Source organism: Colobus angolensis, unplaced genomic scaffold (assembly GCF_000951035.1).
Source record: "Colobus angolensis palliatus isolate OR3802 unplaced genomic scaffold, Cang.pa_1.0 Scaffold106, whole genome shotgun sequence".
NCBI lineage: Eukaryota > Metazoa > Chordata > Mammalia > Primates > Cercopithecidae > Colobus > Colobus angolensis.
The window spans coordinates 3,885,258-3,897,149 of record NW_012111586.1 but is presented as its reverse complement, the minus strand read 5'-3'; the positions used below and the strand labels follow the sequence as shown (position 1 = coordinate 3,897,149).

General features: G+C 42.6%; 2 protein-coding genes across 4 annotated transcripts in view; one reads left to right on the top strand and one right to left on the bottom strand.

The window, feature by feature from the left end:
- TMEM69 (transmembrane protein 69) overlaps positions 1 to 728 on the bottom strand; it is a 6,335-nt gene extending 5,607 nt beyond the window's left edge. Inside the window, exon 1 of one of the 3 annotated variants that reach the window (XM_011946559.1) lies at positions 634 to 728. The gene's annotated coding sequence lies outside the window, so the exon portion shown is untranslated. Of the gene's footprint in view, positions 1 to 598 lie in introns of all 3 variants that reach the window. The other 2 variants (XM_011946576.1, XM_011946568.1) reach the window with 2 other exon arrangements.
- A 1,546-nt stretch (positions 729 to 2,274) lies between these two features.
- The window catches only part of GPBP1L1 (GC-rich promoter binding protein 1-like 1), a 67,152-nt gene continuing 57,534 nt past the window's right edge, over positions 2,275 to 11,892 (top strand). The window contains exon 1 of the mRNA XM_011946549.1: positions 2,275 to 2,487. The gene's annotated coding sequence lies outside the window, so the exon portion shown is untranslated. The remainder of the gene's footprint in view (positions 2,488 to 11,892) is intronic.

The window sequence follows — 11,892 nt, the reverse complement described above, 5'->3', positions numbered from 1 at the left end:
TGCACTCCAGCCCACGCGACAGTGCGAGACTCCGTCTCAAAAAAAAAAAAAAAACAAAACAAAAACCGATTGAACTAATTTATTGATCACAGATCTTAGGGCTGGGTCAAGAAATCCTGTATACCAGTTAATGTCTTCATGCTATACTTAAGGAAGTAGGGAGGTAAGTTATCCTGGGCCTCCGAGTAGAAGGCCCACACACCCACACCCACCCACCTGAGCCCCAGACCAAAATGTCCGCAGAGCGTACCCATCACTTTTGTGCAAAATCACTTTCTTCGTAAGGACTTTCCAGATCACTCCGTTCAAAATCTCAACCATCCCCCCCACCTTTGGACACTCCCTTTCCTCTGTGGCACGTGCTTTCCAACTAGTGGATATTAAAAAGTGATAACCTAAAGTCCAGGGACGGCAGGTGATAGGGGATTAAGGACTGAGACTCAAAGCTTAATCCTCTTAATATATGAAAAAGCTCAATATTCCCATTGCCCTAGTGGGAGACTGCAAACCGCAAACTTCAAACTGACCTCTGAGGAAGGCGGGGTTTAGACGCGTCTTCGGGAAACCCTGCCCGATAGTGCCCGCGTCTCCAATTTACTACCAATCCTTGGTGCCTCCCATCCCAACCTGCACCTGTGGCGACTTTGAGACTTGCCAGCGTTGCACGGAGAGGCGGAGAACAACCGCAACAATAGCCCAGGTCTACTGGAAAGGCACTTCCGGGAAGTGGATTCAGAGAGCCCCCTACTTCCTGAGGACTGAAAAAAATGAGTCCGGGTAGGACTTGACCTGCGCTAACTGGTTCCTATGCCCGGCTTTCTGTTTGGGGGCCATTCTTAATTTCTAGTTGAATCCAGATGTCGAACGGTCCTTGACTTTATTCCAGGGCTCCCAGGCAGCAGTATCTGCCCACAGAGTTCGGGAAGGTGGAGTGCAAGTACTGAAACAATCTCAGAATGATGGTGGTGAAGGAAGGTAAGAGACTTGGGATTTTAGGCCCAGTGTGACCTGGAATTGCTTGCCATCTGTGGAACTTACGTTTTACTTTGTAAAACAGGGTTTGTAAGACCTATGGGGACACATCTCACTCTGCATTACGGCCCTTTACTATCATTTAAAGGAGGAATAAAGCCCAGTTCTTACATTCATTTTCTTTGCTAGGACCTAGAAACTTCATTAAGGATTAAAGAGCAAAAGAGCAGGATTTTCACTTCCATGAAAGGTGTGGTGATAAGGGCCCTAGGCTTGGGGGTGGTTTGGAAAGTCAGATCATTTCTCCTGCTGCCCTCGGCTTTCTCGGCTATGTGACCTTGGGCAAGTCCCTTCTCTTATCTGGACTTATTTCACAGGAAATGGCACCAGGCAATCTTAGTGTCCTTCCGTGTCTATGGATAAAGCTGAAGACATGTAATAGGAGATCTCAGGGGCCCACGCCTGCTAGTCCCTCCAGTCCTCCGGATTCTAGGTAGTCTAGCTTCCTGGTTGCCAGCCATTACAAGGTTTAGCTTTCCGTGCTAGATGGAGCCACAGCGAAGTCCGTTAAAGCGCTTTTGGTCGAGCTAGGCCTTCAGTTTTATTGCCTCCTCTGTCATGGCAGCGCCGCCCCTTCCAGTAGCGCGATACCCAATGAGACTTCAGGTAGGAGAAACGGCACTGTCACAAGCGCAGGCTCTCGCTGGAATCCCGCCCTTCGCTGGGGCGGGGCAGTGACGCCTGCGCTCCCGGGGAACTACTACTCCCAGCAGGTAGCGCGGCCGACGCAGCCGCGCAGTCTCCGGGACCAGGCCGTGTGGCCCGCTGGGGGCTGGAGTCTCAACGACGCGCACACGTGAAGTAAGGAGCAGAAGGTGGGAAAGGGCCGGAAAACACACGTTCCTCCGAAACCGGTTTGCAAGTCCTTGTAGAGGTAGTTTCGGGACGCGCACTGGCCCAGGGGCGGGCTGTGGGAGGGTAAAGAAAAAAGGGATACACATATGCATACCCACCCACTCATTCATACGTGCCCAGGCCCTGGAAGTGGGCAGGGGGGTTAGAAGGGGCGTACTAAACTAGGCTTGTCCCTGCCTCAGGCGGCACGAGGAAAGGCAGAGGATTCAATTCTGTAGGAGGTAGAGGCGACCACGCGCTGCCTCAAGCGGCGAGGAAGGGAGCCGAGGGCGGGGCAGTGCATAACCGCCGTTCTGGAGGCCGAACGTTGGCAGCGTGGTGTACTGGCGTCCCGCTGGGCCGCCGGAGCCGCTCCCGTGCGCATGCGCTTCTTCAGTGGGCGTGTGTAAGGTGGGGTCGGACGGGGGAGGGGAGGGCCGTGCTGCTCGTCGCTCCTCCTCCTCTACCCGCTCTGCCCCTCCTGGACCTTGTGGGCCGGGCAGCCATTTTGGGAAGAGCTTTGTTATGGTTGTAGACTAAACGCCTCTGCCGGGTCGACAAGCTGGGGACGCGTCCTCAGACGCCGCGTCTAGTCCCTGGCCGTGGCTCCGCCGCTGCCCGGTGAGTGGGAGATTGGGACAACGGGGCAGTAGGAGATCTTGGAGTCGTTCCGGCGCGAGGCTCCGCCCGGTGCCTAACCAACCGGCTGTTAAAACTAGTTGAAAGAAGCTCTCACACAGGTGGTTGGGTGTAGGTCCGACCCAAGAGGGGCAAGCGGAGCCCACGGGTCAAGTGGTTCGGACGCAGCAACCCTGCCACCCTCGTGCATGGAGCTTTGCACGCGAGCGTCGCCGGGGCTCGGCGAAAGCGCTCCTACTTTAACTTTGGTCCTCGGGTCGGAACGCTCACCTGCGGCTCTTTGGCTCCTCTCCAGGCGATCCGGCTTGGTGCTGGTTGAGTGACTTGGCTTAAGGGTTTTTATCTTTCCTTCTTGAAATGAAAGCTAAGGGCTTTTGTTTTCCTTCAAAGGAAAACCTGAGGACGAAAAAGTATAAGTCAAATGTTGATATCTGAGGGGAAAAAAGTTTTAACCCCCAGCTTTCCGGTTCTCTGTGGTAGCGAGGTGTTTTCGTTTAGATTGAGTCTATCCAATGTCTACCAACCTCCTTTCCTTGGAAGGGCGGGGAAAGCTGGTCGATCCTGAAATGTTTTTAGTGTTTTTTTTTCTCTTGTTTTAAATTTAGTTCTCCCCAACCCGTGAAATTCGAAAGAAAGTCTGAATCTAAAATGGCTGTAGCTTGGGGAAGTGCCCTGCCCTTCGATTACTTAAATACATTAATGTTTAAAGGTTTTAGTCGTTTCCCCTGTGGGGACATTAACTGAATCTTTTGATCTTTTAGTTTTTTGCAATTGATGTCTCACCTTTAACTCTCCTTATGCTAGGTGAAAACAGAGGTGAGGCTCACAAAGTTGAGTACTCCAAAAGTTTACATAAGAATGGGTGTGGTGCGGTGTGGTGTGCGTGTTTAATAGTCGCTTATAGTTTTGAAATTGTGCTGTGGTGTCAATTTTATCTGCCAACTTTGTGCTCTGAAGTTGGCTTGTCATATTTGTTGAAATATTTTTGACATTGATAATTATTGCTTACCAGAAAAATACGAAGTTAATAATAGTGGTTCATGTTTTAGTTTAGTAGTAAGTCATGTTCTTGTGTAAACCTTATCCAGAAGTAAAGTGATTGGTAGTCACTCCTCAGTAGAATTATATTTGTACTTTGGTAGACTGCTGATCTTTTCTAAGGTCTTTTATATTCAATATTTGAAAGGAAATTAGGGTGCTATTAAGTTTGAGATATTTACTAGAATAGTGTTAAGACATTTTAACAAGTGAAAACATACTTTAAGTATGGAGTGCCTGATTGTCGTGCCCTTTTAAACAAGAGGCTTTTATTTCCTGTTTTTTTTTTTAAACCGATAGATCCAGAAGTTTAAACAAAAAGTCATAGATTGGAAACTAAAACCAGTAAGTTTCAGTATTTGGAAAGGTGCTGGAGCCTGTATCCATTTAAAAGATAAGAGTGAAGTGCTAATTGTGAATGAAAACTTTGAAATTAATAGTAAAATAAACTGTCATCTTTCCCAGGGAGTCAGTTTTCAATGTACTTTTGACGTTTCTTCACATACAAAAGTTGATTTTTGTTAACTCCCCTAGGATTTTTGTTGTTGTTAAATTATTTTGGTGGTTTTACAGGAAAAACATTTAAAGTTTTTAATAGAAATTACAAGTTGCTTTGTGTTTTGTCACTGTTAACTACTAAACTGGAGTAAGATCTTACTCTTTAGGGTACTCAATGGTTTGTACATGTTAATATAAACATTTAATTGATTCTGGTTGGTGTCTTATCAGAGCTCTTAATTTGTGGTGTGGGGTGAACTCTTGGGAAGCCTCTTTATTTTGAGCGAATTCAATTTACTAGATTGCTCATCAGTGGCTGTTAAGATGCTTAGCTGAGGAGGACACATTCAACCATTTAAATTTAGAATGATAAGAAATCTGGTGCACATTTCTGCTTATAATTCATTTTTAATGCTGAGTTAAAGATAAGACACAATCGTGAATCATACTTCAGAAGATTGCGTATCTTTTTTTTTTTTTGAGACGGAGTCTCGCTCTGTTGCCCAGGCTGGACTGCAGTGGCCGGATCTCAGCTCACTGCAAGCTCCGCCCCCCGGGTTTACGCCATTCTCCTGCCTCAGCCTCCCCAGTAGCTGGGACTACAGGCGCCGGCCACCTCGCCTGGCTAGTTTTTTTGTATTTTTTTTTTAGTGGAGACGGGATTTCACTGTGTTAGCCAGGATGGCCTCGATCTCCTGACCTCGTGATCCGCCCGTCTTGGCCTCCCAAAGTGCTGGGATTACAGGCTTGAGCCACCGCGCCCGGCCAGAAGATTGCATATCTTTATTTTATGGTTATAACTCTGATGTGCCAGGGACTGACTGCTGTTTAAAGTGCTTTATATTTGTTATTTTTTTCTTTTTCTTTTTTTTTTTTTTTTGAGGTGGAGTTTCACTCTTGTTGCTCTGGCTGGAGTGTAGTGGCTCGATTTCGGTTCACTGCAACCTCCACCTCCTGGGTTCAAGCGATCCATCTGTCTCAGCCTCCCGAGTAGCTGGGATTACAGGGGCTGGCCACCATGCCCGGCTAATTTTTTGTGTTTTTTAGTAGAGATGGGTTTTCACCATGTTGACCAGGCTAGTCTTGAACTCCTGACCTCAGGTGAACTACCTGCTTTGGCCTCCCAAAGTGCTGGGATTACAATCATGAGCCACTGCGCTCGGCTTGTTGTTTGTTTTTGTAAGTATACTGGTTCATTTGTTTTGTTTTGTTTTTGATACGGGGTCTCACTGTGTCACCCAAATTGGAGTGCAGTGGCACGATTTCTGCTCACTGCATCCTCCGCCTCCCAGGCTCAAGCGATCCTCCCACCTCAACCTCCCTAGTAACTGGGACGACAGGTGCTTGCACCGCGCCAGGCTAATTTTTTGTTTGTTTGTATTTTGTTAGGAGGAGGAGGGTTTATCATGTTGCCCAAGCTGGTCTCAAACTCAGGGGCTCAAGCAGTCTGCCCACTTTGGCCTCCCAAAGTGTTGGGATTACAGGCATGAGCCACAGCGCCAGGTCTAAGTAGATGCTGTTTTATACCCATTTTATAGTTGAGGAAAAGAAGTCCAGAGACTCATCCAGCTAGTAGGTAACAGCCTATATTCAAATTTAGGCAATCTAAGTCGTTGTGTTTAACTTAACAGTTATGGTCACTGGCTTTAAACATGAAAGTAAGACTGTTGGTCTAAAAGATGAAAGGCACACAAAATTTTAAAGGATTCCAACTAAAAAAAACTAATGGGAAAGGCAAATTTTGGTGTATTTATGGTTGTTCAGGTAGATGAGTGGAAAAATCTAGGTGACGGAGAAATAACATACCACCTCATAATTGACTGTTGTCTGGAATTTAATATGTGGTTGTGCTGTTAGAGACCTGATTGCCAAAGTTACTTCTAAATCAGACTCAGTGTTTCCTATTTCCCACTGAAATCTGCCTCAAACAGCTTATAATCAAACTTGAAAAATAGTTCAGTAAGAGGAACTGAACTTTTGTCCACAGGTGTAACTTAACTGAGGTGGATATATTTCTGATGTTATGTAAATTGAATTTTTATAGGTGATTTCAAACATGCTAGGCAAACGTTTAAAAGAGCCTATTGTTTTTCTTTACTAAGGCAAATAATTAGCCTTTAATTGATCTATTAGCTGAATCATTTTTCAGCTAAAACAACTCAGTAAAAGAAACTAGGGACTGGGAATATCTAGATGACCATAAAACAAAGAACTGTGTGATTTAACAGATAATACTTAATAGTTGGAGGATAACATAAAAAACAATTATTCTTAAAGGAGGTGATTTTAACAAACTCTGTAAGTTCACCTTCCTTTTCTAAGATAAAAACCACTTTGCCTTCAAAGCCACTTTGCCTTTTGTTAACCATACGTCAGGCTAGAGAATCACCAGAATGAACAAAGTTTTAGTACCCTTTTCTGAGCAGTAGGTCTATTTGTGTGGAGTAAGTTTTTTCCCCCAGAAAAATCTCATTTGGTTAAGTTTAGCTATACTTTAAATTGAGCTTGCAGACTCTGTTTCTGCTCAAGTTTAAAAGTTTGGCGTATAAAAAAGTTCTTGTCTGAATCATTGCTATCCTTAAAGTATATAAGTATATAGAAAAGTTGGTTTTGGGACTGTTTAATTAATTTGAAAGAGCTTTTCCAGTTTTTGTGCTGTTTGTAAATTTTTCTACTTTTTAATTCGTCTTACCATGTATGGCAGAAAGAGCAATAGGAACCATTTATTGTGGGCTTCAAAACTTAGATGCTGTAATGAAGTCAATTATGTAATCTTATTATTCCTTACTATTTAAAGAAGTCGATATTTAACTCTTCTACAAGAGAGTATACAGAGGTTCCAAGAAGTTAAGTAATTTGGGTAACATAGAGATGGAGATTTGGGCAGCTTTCTGTGATTCCAAAGCATAGTTTCCACCATAGCACACAGAGAAATGGCATAGTATGGTAATCAGTGGTTGGCTTTGTAGCCAGACCATTTGGGTTCGAATCTCAGCTTTGCTGCTTACAGCTTGGTGACTTTGAGTGAATTACTTAAATGAGACTCTTTGTTTCTTCATCTGTTAAGTGGGGATAATAATAGTACCTTCTCCTAGGGTTGTTGTAGTAAATAAATGATATTTGTAGAATTCTTAAAATAATGTCTGACTGTAAGAGCTTCATGATTATTAGAGAAGTTGTCTTTTTTTTTTTTTTTTTGAGACGGAGTCTTGCTCTATCGCCCAGGCTGGAGTGCAGTGGCCGGATCTCAGCTCACTGCAAGCTCCGCCTCCCAGGTTCACGCCATTCTCCTGCCTCAGCCTCCCGAGTAGCTGGGACTACAGGTGCCCACCACCTCGCCCAGCTAGTTTTTTGTATTTTTTAGTAGAGACGGGGTTGGGGTTTCACCGTGTTAGCCAGGATGGTCTCGATCTCCTGACCTTGTGATCCACCCGTCTTGGCCTCCCAAAGTGCTGGGATTACAGGCTTGAGCCACCGCGCCCGGCCGAGAAGTTGTCTTTAATGAACATCCTTTTACACACCAATCCAGTGAAATTCAGTGAAATCTGCATAGATGAGTTGCACATGCAGTGGTGTTTTTCTTTATTAGGTACTACTTTTCTGTTGACTTTTGTAATTTATTTGAATCAGGATCTAGGTCCCACAAACTGCAATTGGTTGCCATTTTAAATGCCTTTATTTGCATATTTCTCCTCAGTTTTTTTCCTTGTACTTTGTTAAAGAAACCAGGTCATTTGTCCTGCAGTTTCCCACATTCTAGATTTTCTTGATTCCTTGTAAATTGGTAGTTGGCTATAGAGGCTTAGATTGAGATTTGATTTGGAAATAGAGAAGACTGAGAAGACTAAATTTGTTAGGTGATTCTGTGTATTTGGGAATTTTTATTTTCTGGTTTGTTCAGTGATTCTCATTGTATCATTTTCTTGCAATTTCTCTGTTGGGCAACACAGGGTAACTTTATGGGTTATTTACTCTCGTTTGAGATGCTATGTAAAGTAGAGTGTTTGGTTTGCTTTGGTGCCCAATTCAGTGTTAACTTTTCCAGGTGGTTTCTTTCCTGCCTTTTTTTTCCTCTACTTGTATATTTATTTTGTTATAAAATTGAAAAGTGTTTTTATTTCCTGGTTTGACAACTAATGAATAGTTGTCTCAGCATATTCAATCTGAAAATTTCTCAAAACTGAATTTTTTTTCCTATTATCTACCCTCCAACTATTAGGCATTTTATTGTTTGCACTTATGGTATACTCACTATAGGCTAGGCACTATTCTTTTTTCTTTTTGCAGGGAACAACATCCAGGCATTACTCTTAACACTTTTATACATTCACTCATTTAATCAACAATTCAAGAGTCTCCAAATTAGGTAGGTATTTGAGACACAAAGAGGTGAAATGACTTGTTCAAGGTCACACAGCTAGTGTGTGACAGAGCCATCTAGGTCCCGAATTTGCTATTCTACCTTAAAAATTAATACTTGCTTTGGAAGTGAAGCTTATCTTGAGAAGAGATTTTTAGAGATGCTTGTAAAGTGATTCTTTTTTTAAAAAAAAAAAAAGTATGTCTTGGCTGGTCATGGTGGCACACACCTGTAATCCCAGCACTTTGGTAGGCCGAGGCAGGCGGATCACATGAGGCCAGGAGTTTAAGACCAGGCTGGTCAACATGGCGAAACCCCGTCTCTACTAAACATACAAAAATTAGCTGGGCGTGGTGGTGAATGTCCGTAATCCCAGCTACTCTGGAGGCAGAGGCACTAGAATCACTTGAACCCGGGAGGTGGTGGTTACAGTGAGCCAAGATTGTGCCATTGAACTCCAGCCTAGGTGACAAAGTGAGACTCTTTCTCCAAAAAAAAAAAAAGTGTGTCTCAATCTGTTTGTCACTACTATTAAATCACTCAATTATTAAAAAAAATACATAGTTTTGAAAATGTTACAAATAGCCTGTTGTAATCATAGGGAATTAGAGCCTTTTGGTGCTGCTGAAACTGATAAAAGTTTATTTATTTTGCAGAGACAGTCTTGTTCTGTTGCTCAGATTAGAGTGCAGTAGCATGATCATAGCTCATTGCAGCTTTGACCTCCTAGGCTCAAGTGATCCTCCCACGTCAGCTCCATCCTGGGCCCCCACCCCCAGCCCTGCTGGGAAATACAAGTGTGTGCCGTCATGCCTGGCTAATTTTTTTTTTTTTTTTTTTTGTATAGCTAGAGTCTCACTATGTTGTCCAGGCTAGTGTTGAACTGGACTCAAGCAATTCCTCCCACCTTTGCCTCCCCATATGATGAGATTACAGGCATGAGCCACTGTGCCTGGCCTGAAATTACTTTTTAGGAAATGTTTTTGGAACAATGAAGCAAAAGAAGGGACAGTAATTCAAGTTGATTCCTAATGGCAAGGCTGGCAGGATTCCTGTGTTGGACATTCTACTAATTGGGGTTTAAAATGATCCTTTGTTGTTTTTTTGGTCTGTTTACCATTTTAACCCCTTTACAGTATTGCTTTTTTGTGAATCTTAGTGGGAGAGGATGCTGGAAAGGTTGGGTGCACACACACACACACACACACACACCATATAGATAAACTTTCTGTGCTGGACCCCTGGCAGCTAGAGCTGGGTCATGTTACCCAAACTGTGCCAGTCAGATGCCCTTCACTTTGGGGACTTGCACCGGAGTGAGAGATGCGAAGATGCAAGGACGGTTTGGAATTCATTCCAGTGGCTGTTGGTGGTGGCATTGCTAGCTGGAGCAGTTTCCTCAGCAGGCTCTTCCTGTGGCATGACCTTGGCACGGGTTTTGACTGCTTAGCTTCCTTTGGTTTTTGGTGTTTGCCAAGTCGAGAGAGCCTCTCCTTCGTTCTCTGAATTCCCAGGGTTCTTCTGATAAATTTCTTTTTAAGCTTTGTCAGACAATTTTCCCTTTTATCTGCCCCAATTCTCAAAAGCGATAGTTCTCAACCTTTTAAAATTTATCTGGAGTAAGGCCTGGACATCAGTGGTTTATTAAAGCTCTCCATGTGATTCTTTCTTTTAGTAATCTTTTTATTATTACAGAAGCAGTGTAAGGATAGTGTAGAATATTAGACTATATAGATACGCAAAAATAAAGCCTTGGCATTCCTATCACACAGGAGTTACTACTGTTAACAACTCGGTGCATTTTTTTCCAGATTGTCGTCTAAGCGCGTATATTTAGGTTTCTATTTTTATTTTACTAAATGAGATCAACTTGCTTCTTTTAGTTCGTGATACCCACTTTCCATGTGAGTAAATGTTCATTTCTTCTAATACCCAGGTGCTATTCAAATTTCTCCAGCTGATCCAAAAAAAAAAAAAATGTTTATTACAGCTAGCTATCCAAGCCATTATCTGATTTAGGACCTTGTTGCAGATGTTTAATTTATCTATATCTTTTTAGTGTAGTATAGTCTTTATTTTTCAGTGACACTGATTTTGAGACTGTGTCACTTACCCTAGAATAGTTTGGTATGATCACATACTTATGGTGGCATTTAGCTTGTTCTTTTTTTAATTCCTATATTTTTCTCTAAAGTTTATAGCTGACAGATTGATGGATTCACCTTTAAACATTGTTGACTAAAATACAGCATAGCAATTCCTCATTTTGCATTGTATCACAAAAGACATTGTAATGCTAAGATAGGTAGTCCTATCTATATATTAAACAATCTTTCCACTTAGAACAAGAAACTAATTTGCATGGTGTTATGTTGGTGGCGAAGGATTTCCCAGTCCCTTATCAATCATTGATCTTAATTTTTGGGGGGAGCAGTTTCATTGAGCTCTAATTTATATAACAAAATACACTTATTTAAAGTGTACAATTTAGTGGTTTTTAGTATATTCAGAGTTGTACAACCATTGTAGAACTACGTGATCTTTTGTGTCTGGCTTCTTTCATGTAACATAATGGATGAAGGTTCATCCATGTTATAGGATGTTATCAGTATTTCTTGTGGTTATGCGTGATTAGGATTAATGGATCATAGAGGTTTTACAACTTGTTGTTTGCCAGTTTCCAAAGTGATTGTGTGCCAGTTTACACTCTCATCAGCAGTGTATGAGAATTCTTTGTTTGTGCCTCATCTTCGTTAACACTTTATAGTGTCAGAATTTTTTTTTTTTTGCCAGTTTGATAGGTGTAAAATAGTCTCATGATTTGATTCAGGTTTTAAGAGTATGAATTAGTGAGTAATTCAAGATAATGTTCTATACTGTGCCTTATATTATGTCATAGCACTTCACATGATTTCTCTCATGCACCTCTTATGGGTACAGAAATCCCATTGTTGTCGTTGAATTTGTGATAGAAATACAATTTTGTTCATTTATATTTTTTTCTTTTCCTAGCCACTACAGGGATTTTGTTTATTAGACTCCATAATAGACTTACATATCCATGTTAATCACCATAGTATTAGGTACTTTCTCTTTGTTTTTGCTTTTGTGAAACAGGGTCTCACACTGTAGCACAGGCTGGAGTATAGTGGCATGATCATCACGGCTCACTGTAGCCTTGACTTCCCAGGGTCAAGCAATCCTCCCAGCCTTCCAAGTAGTTGGGACTACACCACCACTATTTCTGGCTAAAAAATTTTTTTTTCCTCAGAGGAGTCTTCCTCTGTCACCCAGGCTGGAGTGCAGTGGCGCAATCTCAGCTCACTGCAACTTCCGCCTCCTAGGTTCAAGCAATTCTCCTGCCTCAGCCTCCCAAGTAGCTGAGACTAAAGGCATGCGCCACCATTCCTGGCTAATTTTAGTATTTTTAGTAGAGATGGGGTTTCACCACATTGACCAAGCTGATCTCGAACTCCTGATCTCAAGTGATC